Raw genomic sequence first — 15928 nt, forward strand, 5'->3', positions numbered from 1 at the left:
GTCTCCAACTGTTGCAGAGTGATCCAGGATACTTTACACTTGAGATCTTGCCCCTTAAATATGTATCCCCAACAAAACACTCTTTTACCAAAAGGGGAAAAGGGTAGAAAAATGTCTCTCTTCTACAATAGTGTATTACAGAATCTAGCAAGTACCAGGTATGTGATACCATATTCCTAAATTCACCAATATTTATATCATATTTACTTTAATCTCATTTCCTGCTTTCCCTCCTTATAACTTCCTACTTTTGTACACATCTTAAGGCCATACCCATGAATGTGTCTATAAAATTGGGCAAAGGACTACAATCAAGTGGTGGATTAAAATAATTATGTGAAAAAAGTATCTTGATTTCTTAAAGTAACAAAATTTCAGTAGGTAATTATGTCAAAATTATCTTTCTTGATCTTAAATTATGCAGATAATTTACCCAGACTGCTATTTTATCTGGAATGTAGAAGTTGATATGTTTCTTTCAGAATATTAATCTTTATGAAGTATTTATATAGCTTAAATTTCCTTTTTATAGGAAACTATAGTCCTGGTTAATGTTTTACTAACCATGTCTATAAAAATAATACAGTACAGAGTATATGATTTATTTAAAACAAAAACAACGCATTGTTTTAACATATTTTGAACACATTAAAGGTTCTAAATTGACCCCAATAAGATTTCACATTTTTTTGATTTTTTGAAGTAAATTAGAAGTTCTATCCTGTAAAAAATGATTACATTCTTTGCCAAATTCTTTTTTTTTTTAAGATTTTGTTGGAACTCTCCTTGCAAATACTTGAAAAATGGTTGAATTTAATGCAATTTCATGACATCAGTAAAGTGTACCAGAGACCAATTGTTTTGAATTATTATTAAGCAGCAGAATCATCTGAGGACTCTGTTAAAAATGCACATATCTGAGTCCTCTACACCTGATTAAAAAAAATCTCCAGGGGAAAGGTCTGCACATCAATATTTTATATAGCATAGATTCTAGTGATTCTGACAAAGTATTGTAATTTGGAAATTACTACTATCAAAAATATATTTATCCTGTATGGAATTTAGGACTATACTGAATCTTCAACTAGCTTGCAAATAATATTTTACAAATATCTAAAGTGTACCTAAGGTACCTTTTTTCATGATCATTCAGTGTTAAGCTTTGTGCTTTCTCTCTAAATTGAACTGCCTTAGAAAATGCGCTTAGGTAGAAACAATGTACAGATGCCCCTTGAACACCATGAGATTTAGTTGTGCAGGTCCACTTATATGTATTTTTTTCAATAAATAAGTAAAATACTACGCCATCTGCTGTTGGTTTAATCACGGATGTGGAACATCAGATGTGAGGTTGGAGTATAATGTTATGTGCGGATTTTAAACTGCTCAGTGGGTCAGCGCTCTTAATTCCCATGATGTTTACAGGTCAACTGTGTAATATATATACATACACACATACCTGGGATAGCATATTTGGAAGCTAATGTACACTACTTTAAACAAATATTAAACAATCCCACTAAGACAACTTAATAGACATTTATTTAAACTATTCCAGGTGCACTGATATTGGCAAACATATTCAATATAAAAAAAGAGTTGATATATTTATAATTTACAATAAGTCATCTTTACTATTTTGGGTTCATCCTTATATCTTTGGCAACTAGAATAGGATTGGAAAAGGGTTAACATTTAAATAGGTGAGGAGTTATTATGTGAAATACAGAGTTATTGACTTGAACTGAAGAATTTGCCTTTGATTTCTAGAAACGTAATATTTTACAACTGAAAGATACTGATGTATCTATGATTTCAGAAAAATTTTTTATACCACTTATGATAGTTCTTTTTAGCTCTCATGATACGTGATAAGGCTACTTAAGGTTCCAATATTTTTACCTCATTAACCTTGTAATATATAATCTGCTACTTCCAAAACAAGATAAGTAAATGCCATTTGTAATTAAAAGTATTTTCTAACATACTAAATATTGTTTTAAGCTTCATTCATTAACAATCACAGTAATATTTTATATTTGTCATTTGACAGTCAATGAACCACAAGTTCCAGGTGAATGGTATTTGAAGCTTGTATAACAGTATATTGAATATGATTACTTGTGTTAATGACTTACATGGACTTGAATGTAAATACCTCATAACAACAAGATTTAGATGATTGAGATACCAGACAGTTTTAATTCACAAACCTCATTAACAATCATGTATTATTTTTTGTGGACCCTTGAATTCATTTGAATGTGTTTGAATTTTTACTGTGCCAGTAGCAAAGTTCAAATAATTGATAGACATTATAAAGAGCATGGTAGAATATTATGTCCTTATTATCTTTGAATGAAAAAATAGTGATGCACAGAAAGTTACTAAATTTTAATGGCTCTTCTTTTGTCTTGATGTACTAAATCAACGTATAAGTACATTAGAATAGGATTCTCTTGTGCTTAAGTTTTGGAATCACTCCCTGATAACTCCCTTACCATGAACAAACTCCTTTCATTTTTTTCTCTTCATATACTATCTCTAATTGTAAGGTTTTCTAGTCTTTTGAGTTGTTCTTCAAAGTAAGCTGCTCTTCCTTCCAATCTTTTTTCAATACTCATGGCTTTAGCAAAAGAACAGAATATGCTTTGGTTATCTCTTCCCCTAGAACTTCTGTCTCCCAACAACCCTTTCTGAGTGATTTATATCCTGATACCACTTTTACCATCTTTGTCACTGAGGTCATTTACCAAACTCCATGACACTCATCCACTTACTTCAATGATTTCAGCTCATAGATTACAATTTTCTTATTCAACTTATCCTGTCATCATTTTTTTAATCTTAAAAATGCACAGTGAAGACTCTTCTAAAATTCTGGTCTCACTGTTCTTTAGATTTTTTAATTATAATAATCTTCACTGTATTTTAGGCAACCAACAAATAACTAACATTAAACTGTATCTTTATCAGAAATGTCCTATTTCTTATATTTTCAATTCTGAAATAGTTTTTCTCACTACATACTCAAGCTTTTCTACCAGTCTCATTCCCAATAATTTTATTTATTGCAAACCTTATTAACTTGTCTGCCACAGATGTCAGTAGTCTTCAATATCCTTGTGGCTTCCACTCATACTTTACCCAACCTAATCTCTAAAGTCTTTCACAGCAAGGTTCACAAAAACCTAGATATTTTTCACCTTTTTTCCCTGTAGTTCAAGTATCTTCCAATTGCCAGACTTTGGTGAGTCCACTATCTGTTACCTTCATTATGTTTTTATTATGCAAAATCACAGTATTTGTTTCCTAAAATTGGAGAGATGTGGTATAATGTCATCTAATCTCTCACCATATTTTGGCAAATTTTATTTATCACCTGATGCTAAGTACCCATGTCCTGACCAGTCACCATCAGTAAAGTGAAGGTAGTCCTATCACCTCCACTTTTGTTATTTTATTGATTGTACCCATATTTTCCCCAGGTCAACTGAGCAGCATCCCACCTACCTGGAGAAGAGCCCTAATAGAATGTCAGAATGGTGTGAATCTCACCCTGCACTTTCACCGTCACTCTTGATTTTCTCCAAACTCTGAGAATGTATCTTTCTTTGTACTTGCTAACACAATCCCATTGCCTCTAAATCCTTCAATTCCAGCCTCTTCAAAACTTTATTCTAATGTTAGAGATGATCTTAGATGTTCACAAAACCCATAAGGCAAAGTCTAGATATAGACATTATCAGGATATATTTATTTCTAACACATATAATACAGAGTAAAGGTAACCAGGATAACACTCTCTTCTAAAATAGAAGCCCTATAATCTGTAAGACAAGCTCAAGTGTTTTTAAAACACTGGTATCAAAGAAACACTAACGAATTAGAAAAGACAATTTATCAGCTCCAAAGACAGCTTTGTCATTGGTACCTATTTTATAAAATGTTTATTTATAAAATATTTCATTAAATGTTCAACTCTGCCACCCTTCTCTACATATGAGGAAGGGACACTACGTCTCATGTGAACTGCTGAGTCAGTAGTGAACGGCAGCATTTAGGATCAATTTTAGACATATAGTATTGCTGAAAGAATGAAGGAGTGATATAGGTAATAATGGCAAGCCCTTGGTTATTATCTCCTTTTGTCTACCATGCAGCTTCTAACCTTCAGAGCATCTCTCAAAACTTTAATCTTCTCAACTGAGAAAATGGTGAAACTAATATAAATTACTTCATGGTGTCCTTGGGAGAATGAGTTAATATATAGAACAAATTTATAATAGTGCCTTTCACCTTGCATACACACACATACAAAATGTTAATGACATTATTACTTACTAAATATTTCCTTGCAATATTACCTCTGATCTCTACCGACACTGCTGTCTAAACCTCCTAACCAATTAGCTACTTGACAACAGAATTCAAAGATCTTACATTAGTTAGTCCTTTCTCACTCATTTCCTGAAGCATTTGTTGCTCCTTACCTGCTTGGCCTACTTGTGAGGCTTGGAGTTTCTACAGCACTACACAATACTAGGGGGTATTCTGTCCCTCTGATTATTAACTCATTCTATCTAGAAATTCTCTCTCCATTTATAAGCTCTCTTCCATTATTTCCAGCTCAATGGCTCTGTTAGTCTGATTAGCCTGTAACAAGCTTTATTTTGGTCAGAGCAGAGGCATTCCTGATTTGTAATCATTGCAGGCAGCTCATTCCAGACTAAAATGAGGTAATAGACTTTTTTCTAAACCTTGATTCACCTTCCCTATCTTCTCTCTCAGTTCAATACTCAGCTCAAATGCTAGCTTCATGAAGAATTTTCTGTACTCTTACTTTACTTAACCTCCTTTAGTTTTGAACCTGAAATAGTTCATTTTTTTCTAACTCAGTCAAATATTATTAGCATTTTATCATGTTAATTTGAATATTTGCCTCCTCTTTGTCTAGACTGGAGCAGTTTGATAGTAGAAAATGTACTTTACCAGTGTAAGCCTTGCAGATCCTAGCAGAACGCTTTTAACTTGGTAGGCACACAGTGTAATTTGGTTGAATGGACTAAATAGAGCAAATATACTTCTGGCTGAAGTAATAGTAATGAGGTAAAAGACCTGGAGAGTTCCCTGAGGTCATCCATGCCCATTTGTGGCTCTAGGAAAAATTATAACCTGCAAAAACATGTAATTAATAGAGTTCTACACTTTTTTTGTGTATAATGACTAATTACTAATAGGTGAAGATTACATATTATGCCCCACTGCACCTCCTGAAGGCATGATGAGACAAAGCCATCTTCCTTAGCTGAAAACTATAAACAAGGGAAGCATCCTCACTATGCTCCTTTTTCTTGCCAGTCTTTCTTTTCTTTAATGCTTTATACCCCTTTTATTTCTTCCTTCCTTCCTTCCTTCCTTCCTTCCTTCCTTCCTTCCCTTTATTTCTTCCTTTCTTCCTTACTTTTTTGTTTCTTTATAATAATTCTTGACTCTAAATACATTGAATTTCATTTATCTTATCAAAGTTATACATGCACATAAATTAAAGCAACAGTTGGCTTTCCATAGTGCATTATGGGATGGGCTAAGGTCCTAAGAACAGCGCTAATTTCTTTAGCTATCCTCTCTGCCACTTTACAGTTCTGCGCCTAAAATAACCTTTATTTTATTATGAACTTATCCATACACTTAAAAGGAGATTTTATTATGTCAAACATTTCTAGGAATTTGGTAACAAAAGAGTTTTTCTTTGATGTATACTATGCCATTTGAAATAACGTTTGAAATAAATTGTCTTCCTAGAAATTTCAGGTTTAAATCTGATTTTAATTTCCTTGGAGTTTGTATTCTAAAAGTTGGACTAGGTATTTGATTCAATTATTTTGACTATAAATATAAACATTCATTCATTTATTCAAACATTCATTTATACATTAATTGGGTAAATATTTATCAGGTGCCTACCATGTACCAAACCTGATTATAATTGTGGGATACACAATAATGTATAAAATAGATGAACAACAAAGACAAAAATATCTCATTTAGCTGACATGCTAGTGATACTATCTGCATATCTGACTATCTGAGGTTTGGAATCTCAAATTTATAATTCACAAGTACCTAGTACATTTTATGGTTTAATTTAGAAACATGCAGGAAAATATTATTATTTCAACTGAAAAACACTACAAACTTTCATATTTGTTCATGGTTTTACTTCCAGTTAGTGATAGGTTATTATATGATCTATTTAAAGGTATTTCTATATATTTTATTATTCTAACATGAAGAACAATGTTGAATTGATTTTCCTCCAAAAATTAAGTTTACATAATGAAACATGGAATGGTAAACACAGATACCACTCCAATTTTAACAGTCAAAAATATATAAATTTCAATATTGGCGTAAATGTTTGGCTTTATGTTGACACTATTTAAGTACCATTTTAGCCTGGGACATTCACTTTTATGAATTTTGAAACAGACCTGTGATGCCTTAAAAATGAAACATTATTCTTAAAATAATTTAATTAATAATGTGGGAATTTTTTTGAAATTTGATTTTACTAACTGTAATCTTACGATATTTAATACTCAAATGATGACATCCAGTAAGTGTAACATCTCATATAACTTCATATCCAAGTAAGAATAAATGCAGAATATAAATGTATTTCTTTGGTTCACAGATAATATGTTGTGAAATCTAAGAATGAATGCAGTCAAGAGAAATATATTACTTAATGCAGCATATTTCATATATCTGAATGCCTTATTAAGACAAAAAAGTAATTAAAATATTAATATTGGTAATTATGTGCTGACACTCAAAAGTCCCTTGTTTTAAATCTAATAAACTATATTTTGTATTTCACTTATATGAATTTTGTAAATCATATTTTCTCCTTTTAAATAGATTAATTTTTTAGAACAGATTTAAATTTACAGCAAAACTGAAGAGCAAGTGCATATTCCCTCTGCTCCCATGCCTGACTAGCCCCCCCCCACTATCAACATCTGTACCAAAGTTGTACATTTGTTATAACCAAGAAGATACATTGACACATCATTATCAGCCAATATCCTTTACTCTTGGTGTTGCATGTTCTATGGAATTGGACGTATGTATAGTGGCATGTGTCCATCATTACAGTATAATACAGAATAGTTTCATTGCCCTATCAATCCTCTGTGTTTTGCCTATTCGTCACACCCTCCCCCTTAACCCCTGGCAACCACTGATCTTTTTACTGTGTCCATAGTTTTGCCTTTTCCAGGATGTTATGTAGTTGGAATCATACAATATGTAGCCATTTCAAATTGGCTTCTTTCACTTAGTAATATGCAATTAAGTTCCCTTCATGTCTTTTCAATGGCTTGATAGATCAGTTCTTTTTTTTTTTTTTTTTTTTTTTTGCAGTACGCGGGCCTCTCACTGTTGTGGCCTCTCCCGTTGCGGAGCACAGGCTCCGGACGCACAGGCTCAGCGGCCATGGCTCACGGGCTCAGCCGCTCTGGGGCATGTGGGATCTTCCCAGACCGGGGCACGAACCCGTGTCCCTTGCATCGGCAGGCGGACTCTCAACCACTGCGCCACCAGGGAAGCCCGATCAGTTCTTTTTAGCATGGAATAATATTCCATTGTCTGGAAGTACCACCATTTATCTGTTCACCTACTGAAGGACATCTTGGTTGCTTGCAAAGTTTAGCAATTATCAATGAAGCTGCATGTGCAAATTTTTGTGTGGACTTAACTTTTAAACTCATTTGAGTAAATAAGTACCAATGAGTACAACTGCTGGATCATATGAAAAGAGATGTTTGTTTTATAAGAAACTGCTGGACTGTCTTTCAAAGTAGCTATATAATTTTGCATTCCTACCAGCATTGAATGAGAGTTCCTTATGTTCTATATCCTCACCAGCATTTGGTGCTGTCAGTGTTTTGGATTTTGGCCATCCTAATAGGCATCTAGTGGTATTTCATCTTTGTTTAAATTTGTATTTTCTTAATGACTATGATATGAAACATCTTTTCATATGCTCTTTTACCATCTATATATCTTCTTTGATGAGGTGTTTGTTCAGGCCTTTTGACCATTTTTAATTGGGTTTTTATCAGGTTGTTTGTTTTCTTATTTATGAATTTTAAGAGTTTTTGGTATATTTTGGATAACAGTCCTTTACTGATATGTTTTTTGCAAATACTTTCTCCCAGTCTGTGGCTTGTCTTCTCATTCTCTTGTAAGTATTTTTCACAGAGCAGACATATTTAATTTTAATGAAGTCCAGCTTATCAATTATTTCTATCATGGGTTGTGACTTTGATGTTTATCTAAAAAGTCATTGTTGTGACCTAGTTCATCTATATTTTTCCTCGTTAACTTTCAGGATTTTACAGTGCTGTGTTTTACATTTATATCTGATCCATTTTGAGTTAATACTTATGAAGTGTGTAAGGACTGTATCTAGAGTCATTATTTTGTAGGTGAATGTCCATGTATTCTAGCACCGTTTGTTGAAAAGACTGTCTTTTCTTGATTGTACTGCCTTTGCTCCTTTCTCAAAGATTAGTTAACTATATGTGAATCTATATAAATCATTTTAACATCTGGTATTTAATACTTCCTATACTTTCTTGTAAACTATCGGTATTCACACTTTATCAGATTGTCTAAAAAACACATCTTTCTTTTTTGTATTAACATTCTTATTTCAACTGACAGTCATGTTTCTTTCTGCTTAGGTATTTATCAGAACATGCATAAAACTCAAATATTACTAGTCATCTATTTTCTGAATGACTCTGATATACTAGGCACTAGTCTAGCTTCTGTAATATCTTATTGTATATTCAGGTAGATTTGTATTACATATAAACATATATAAGTGGATGCATTTGTGTGTGTGTGTGTGTATATATATATATATATATATATATATTTTATTTTAATTTGTATTACCAAGATAATTTATTTCCATAATGGAAATTGTACACAATACATATTGAAGCAGATGATAAGCCATTAACTATTTATGAGAAAGAAGAGAAGATATTTTAACCAGATCATTGAAAAGTTAGTTAGGGGTGGCTGTTGCAAGGGTGTAAAGGAAGGTAATATTCAAGAAACCACAAGTAGTTCAATACTGATGTAATATAAACTGTGAAGACCCATGCCAGTAAGTGTATCTGGATGGGTAGGTGGGTATAGTACTGTTAAAAGTCAGATATGGTTAGAAAACGATATTTTTATCGAGGTACAAATAACATAAGTAGGTCATGCTATGATTATATTTTTATTTGAAAAGAATATACTGATAGAACTGTGGAGAAAGGACTTAAAAGAGTAAAAAACCAGAGACAGGGTATTGGTATTTCAATGGCTGAAATGAAACATAAACTTGAGATCAACTCAACGGTGGTGAAATGGAGAGGAGGAAGTTGATCTGGGGAATGGTTAAAAAGTTGAATAACAGCACTTCATGAATGTTTGGATATGCAATACACAAAAATGAAAAACTTAGGCTCTCTTTTGGTTTCTAGCTTTGGTAACTGGATTCATGGCACAGTGATTTTCAGAGGCATAGAATAAGGAGGTAAAGCTCAAGTTTTGAGGGGGTGGAAAAATTAGATTGTTTTGAAAATTTTACTCTCGAAGAATCATGGCTGTGGAGATGTTTATTTAGTTATAGGTAGGATAAATCAGTCTATAATTCAAAACAAACATCTGATATGTAGATAAACAGTTGAGATTTATAATTGTTTAGGAAATGCCTTTGATGATCTTGAGAGAGATCTTTGATTACTTCTTTGTTCACAACTGCAAATTTTACCTATAGCTTGTCAATATTAACCATCCTCTTTTGGATGTTCTCTTTTCTGTTCATGGATTTATTTCCCTTGCATTAGATTTCTTAAATGGTTTCTTCTTTCCTTTAGCAAAAAACAAACATAAAATGCCTTTGGTAAAAGGCACTAAGCGTCAAGGATAAACTCACTAATAAATGAAGTAAGTTTTAGTTTATGATGATTAAAATAAAAAGTTAATATTTTCATTTTGAATATATCTCTAGTAAATAATGATTCATAGATACTATTGTTTTTAGGGATATTTGGTTAGGAATACATTAATGCCAATTTTGGTAGGAGTTTCATATGGAAATCATTCATTTTCACAAAGTAGACTCCAATAATATTGCCTCTCATTTATATTTACTCATAAAAGCACTTATTTCATTTAATAATTGTGAAATGTGTCAGACAAAACTCAGAGGAGACTTACAAAAATACGTAAGTCTTATTTAATAAGAAATAGTGGGGCTTCCCTGGTGGCGCAGTGGTTGAGAGTCCGCCTGCCGATGCGGGAGACACGGGTTCATGCCCTGGGCCGGGAAGATCCCACATGCCGCGGAGCGGCTGGGCCCGTGAGCCATGGTTGCTGAGCCTGTGCATCCGGAGCCTGTGCTCTGCAATGGGAGAGGCCACAACAGTGAGAGGCCCACGTATCGCAAAAAAAAAAAAAAAAAAGAAATAGTGTACATATTTTATGTTAGTACTTTTAAGATTCTACAGAATCTTTTTTTTTCTTGATTTATACTAAAATATAACAATCCGAAGCTTGAAGAAAAAAAGAGAAAGAATGCATCTGATTATCATTAGATAACACAGAACTGCACAGTAACTACCCAGTATTAAGTGAATTTTTAATGGCTACTTTTTAGCATGCAATTTAGTGTATGTGTTTAAAGTGTTGAAATTTTCAATATTTTTCCTCTGAAATCTTGAAAGAAGCAACCAAAATATGCATTTTTCTTTCATAGTATGCTAAGCTTAGAGAGCATTTTGACACTTTGAGACATTTTGTAAATGAAGAAACATTTCCCAAGATGTTAAATATACCGGAAATGGGACAGTCCAGCTACTCTGACATGAACAATGGTGTGACTTACACTGGCTACATGGCGCTCTCCCAAAGAAGGCCAAGAGCCGGGTGTAGTCCAAGGAAGTTGGTTGATTGAGAGATGGCCATTATGACTTCCTTCCCTGGGAGACTCGAATAGGAACTGATAGAAATGAGCATCCTTTCTCCACATAGATGGACATGTAACATGCAACTTGAGATCTGTTAATCATTATATTTTCCAAGATGTGGAAGGCAGAAACAAATGCTCAAATCTGTAGTGACAAGAGGATAAGTAAACAAAAGACAAAGGGGAAACAATGAAGTTCTGAGTTTCCTCTGGTTGATGTGAAGAAGCATGTTTTGAAGACAAAAAAAAATTATGAGTCAGCACCAACCTTCCTGATTCCTGATAACCAAAGACTGATTTCCTTATGTATCTTGCATTTATATTTATAAATTCCCTAATGAACACTTTTTTCTTTCTTCAAAGATTGGAAGAAAAACTTTTCCACATTGTGTTTTATACTCTTCACTTATTTTATTGCATAGTAATTATTTCATTGCAAAAAGCAAATGAATACCTGCTGGAGCAAGCTTAAGAAAATGGTATTAATTCTAATGAAAATACAAGTTGCGTTAAAAACAAAACTAAGCAAAAACAAACAGTGACACCTATAAGGTTTTTCTCGGTCTAACCTCTGTTTCTCTCTGCTTTATTCTTCTCTTTATATGCAGACTTGAAACCTGAAGCACAATTTTTTTCCCTTCTCCTTTCTATACTTGAGAGATGATGGATATCAACAGTTTCTATTTTTGCATATTACATATTCTTCTATCTAGAGAGATGTCCTCTCTCATTTTCTCTTTCTCTTCCAGTTTCCCAAGGAAAGGAATTTTATTGGCTCATGCCTAGACCAATCATATATGACCAGAGAAGAAGAATCATGCTGTATAAAAACAACAGAATTCCCTACTGAAGAGGCCATGTGTTTAAATGTGAGGTGAGGATAGAAGTGTCTTGAAAATTGCTATTAACTTGGGGGTCCATTATGTAGTTCTCCTTTATGTCTGTCTGCTTTCCACTTGTATTGGGATGTAAAGTGCCTACCCACACAAAATGTACAGTTTACTTCCCTTACCCATGATGGACATTGTTAATTTGCTGTTATGCCTTTAACATGAAATTCAAAGGCAGCCATTAAATCCTGCAAGACAGAGGATTCCAGGAACCTCTTTTAAATCAAGTGGCATGCAAGGTAAATCTAATTTCCCATATCTTTCCTCTCACTTTCTCATTATATCTTTGATCCATTCTATGAATGTTATGAAAGGTACCCTTCACTGTGTGAGTAGTACCATAACTACAATTCCCTCACACTAATCTGAGAAGATGTTTTGGAGAAACAAAAAGGTAAGGAAAATATATAAATATTTGTATGTTACATTGTCTTAAAGAACATTAACATTGCTTACCAGGATTTTTATTTTCTAAAGTTTCAAAAATTTCTAAGACCCAAAGATACCGTAAATAAACCTCAGGCCTGAATTTTATTTTTAATATCACTAAATCCTCTGAACATTGATTATATTTAAATGTATCCTGCTTTTAAAATGGATTTTCATGCTTAATGGAATTTCCATGTCAAATGCATATAAAATATTTTAGTTAAAATAATCAATGCTATTATACATTTTAAAAAACAAAGTATCATGACTTTAATTGTAACATATTAATGAAGATTTAAATGATGTAATAGTATTTTGGTATAGTAAATTCATCTTCACAAAGGATAAGTATTTGGGGGGATATATCATCCACTTCCTGTTTTCTGAAATCAATGAAATTATGTTATTTTAAAATGTACATCATTTTAATTTCAATTTTAAAGAGTAATTCACTGGTCACTTTTCCTTATTTATATCCTGGGTCAGACTAAGTCTTAAAATTGGTCTAAATACATTTTCATATTGTTTGCTTATATATTGGGTGTTGGAAAGAGAAAAGTAGAGAGAGAACTGTGGTGTTCTTTTCTAACTTTCTTACCCTGACTTTATTTCATGTTCACATTCCCCCTCTATCTTCTTTCTTTTCTCTTCTTCTCTTTTTCCTTTCCTTTTCTTTTTTCTTTTTCCTTCCTTCCTTTCTTCCTTCCTCCCTTTCTTTCATTTTTCTTTTTCTTCCTTTCTCTTTTCTCTCTCCTTCCTTTCATTCCTTCATCTGTTCGTTAGCTATGTTTACCAGTTTTTCTGTTTGTTTGTCTCTCTTTCTGCCTTTATTCTACTTGTAATTATTATTCCTACCTTCTCACAACATAAACTCTTCTCTAATCATCTAATGGTACAGCCCCTGCACTCATTTTCTTCTGGTCACAGAGGGGCCAGAGAGAAGCTAGGAAATCAGGAACTTGGACTGCTGTAGTTCTTGTGGAAGACAGCAAGAGTATGTTTTTCTTATCACTATTTCTATGTGTGAAACAGCACATGTTTTCATTATGGAAATGGATATATTGGAGCCAATGCATTAATTTAAAAACATAATGTATACTTGATAGAGAAGTATTGATGATTATATAACATGATAGCAAAACAGCAAAACACAGAGAAAAAATAAAATATTGTACTAGCAACTCAGTGTGTTACTTTGAATAGTCTTGGACTCTGTATGTCACAATACTACAGATGCTAAGAAGATTCTTCAAGAAACGCAGGGCTAACTGTGAAGATAAGAATAAGAAAATCTCTTTGTAGCTTTCAAAATTGAAAGTAAACATAACCTGAATCTGAATTTTTATGATAGAATTTAGATATTATAGTTAAAATTTTCTAGCAAACTTTATCATTTTAATATGGCTTCAAGAAATAATTTTATTATCAGACTAAATATTTCTAGCCACTATTTTGCCTATAGTAACAATTGTTTGATAATGTGAGTTTTTTTAAGGAATATATGTGAAAACTAGTAGGTATTGCCACATTTATGTTTTGTCAAAGTTACTTTTATGTAACTTTACTTCTTATACCTGAAAGCAAAACTTTTCGAAAGATATTTTTCAGTAATTTTCTTATTCTCTTTTATTTCCTTCCTCTATTAATCTATTTTGTGTTTCCCATGGCATGTTTTCATTGTAAGAGGCTTAAGTTTGTCAATTATAGGGCTTTTTCCACATTGGAAAATAAAGTTACATCACGTTCTATGTTCTTTTACTCATATTTCTGCATTAGCAATTTTCTAAAAATTAACCTTGCTCAGGTGGTGGATTTCTGCTGACACATAAAGGCACTGCTGCAGAAGCAAAACTAAACTAAATAGAAATATGCTTGGCTATGCGTTTATAGCACTTCCTACAGGCTTTTCCATAAAGATAATTCCAGAAGAAACTATAAAAGTGAAGCTTTTGTTACTATAAAACAAAGATAAGATTTTCCTGTTTTGTGGGTAATAAACACTCCCTAAGATCAAAGCTGGCCTTAGCAAAATTTGAAAGAAATGTACGGATATTTCTTTTGAATCCTCTCAGCCTCAACATTCTCTTTTTCTTTCTACTCGAACTCCCTTTCTCAGTTAGATTTCCTTTCTTCATACTCCCTTTTGAACCTAGTCAGATAGTTCTTTCCTACAAAGAGAGAACCAACTGACACCCTCCCTTCTTGTTTTCTAGAATGATCCAAGCTCTAGTTCCCTTCATTAGGGGAGATGTGTTCTCAGTGCTAGGTCCGAGTTTCAGCAGTACCCAATGTGTTAGGAAAAATCAAAAAGTGGACATATTGGAGCTCTTACTTGTAACATAGGGTTTGCAAAACCAAAGTAGAAGTGAAACTCTGACAGAGCTTAGAAGGTCTCTGGCAATCAATAAAACACCACAAATGCCACCTAGCATTTAATGAAATTTTACTTGTGACAAACAAATAATAATTCTTACTCTATAGATAATTTCTAGGTACCCTGCCTTAATCTGCAGAAAATTGTCAGCATCTCTTCTCATCACATTTTTATGAGATACATGGTGTAAGTTTTGTTTTTCTGTAGGAAATGATCTTTTGTGCCTGGCTTTCCATCCAACTACATTTTAATATTAGGAATCACAGTTTTGACTCATATCTTGCCTTCTTAACTATGCAGAGTTTCCAACATTGTAGTTTAGCATGAATGTTTGACACTAAAAAAACAGACAAAAATTTGAAACAGAGTAAAGTTTTGGTTGACACCTCCCCAGGACATGGGTTTTATGGGCTTATCTCTGTCTAATACAACTTTATCATGTACATACTCTAAAATGTTCTCACATTCTGTATCAGCTGCCCTCCTCCTCTCAAATGCAGCTGGAGTACAATTTTAAAATCTGTGTTTATTCTTCTTCCCCATGCTTTATGTTTCCCATGCCTGCTTCTGTGCAAAAAAAACCTAATTGACATAATATTAGGCAAAGAAACAAAGCTCAAGGTTCTAAGAGTATGGATCAGATTATGAAGAGACAATATTCATAATGTTGTTCCTTAAGTCATTTGTTCAATCAGGTTTTGAATATAGACACAAAATCCCCCTACTCCCACCTCAAAACACATAGTCATGCTCAGAAGCTTAGTGCATTCTTATCTCAGTTAGGCAAACAAAGGAAGGGCAAAATACTGTAAAAGTTTGATAGAAAGCACGTAGTGACAGATCAGCAATAATACTCCTACCTTTAATTTCTTCCTCAGGATTAAGTGTGTTTATGCACAAATTATGGTATGCTAAGAGCTTGTGGTGGTATAGAAAACAATGCCACATGAACACATTTTGCAAGAGGTAGCTTTTGGATAAGTTAAATTTCAATTAAAAGTATACCCATACGGTTCTTGCTTTCACCAAATTCGGTTTAAAAATATTATTTTCTTCCAGACAATATTTTTATGGTCCACATCAAAGGAGCCTATCCAGTAAATCAAAATATGTCATTTTTTTTAAAAGTTTTAAAGCTTCCAGCAGGACTGAGGCTAGGTTCTGCTGAGGAATAGAAAAGGTGTAGGAACGACT

General features: G+C 33.1%; 1 pseudogene; it reads left to right on the forward strand.

Moving 5' to 3' along the window:
* Positions 1 to 10915: 10915 nt before the first annotated feature.
* The window catches only part of LOC132488064 (melanoma-associated antigen B4-like), a 30238-nt pseudogene continuing 25225 nt past the window's right edge, over positions 10916 to 15928 (forward strand).

Source organism: Mesoplodon densirostris, chromosome 4 (genome assembly GCF_025265405.1).
Source record: "Mesoplodon densirostris isolate mMesDen1 chromosome 4, mMesDen1 primary haplotype, whole genome shotgun sequence".
NCBI classification, from domain to species: domain Eukaryota; kingdom Metazoa; phylum Chordata; class Mammalia; order Artiodactyla; family Ziphiidae; genus Mesoplodon; species Mesoplodon densirostris.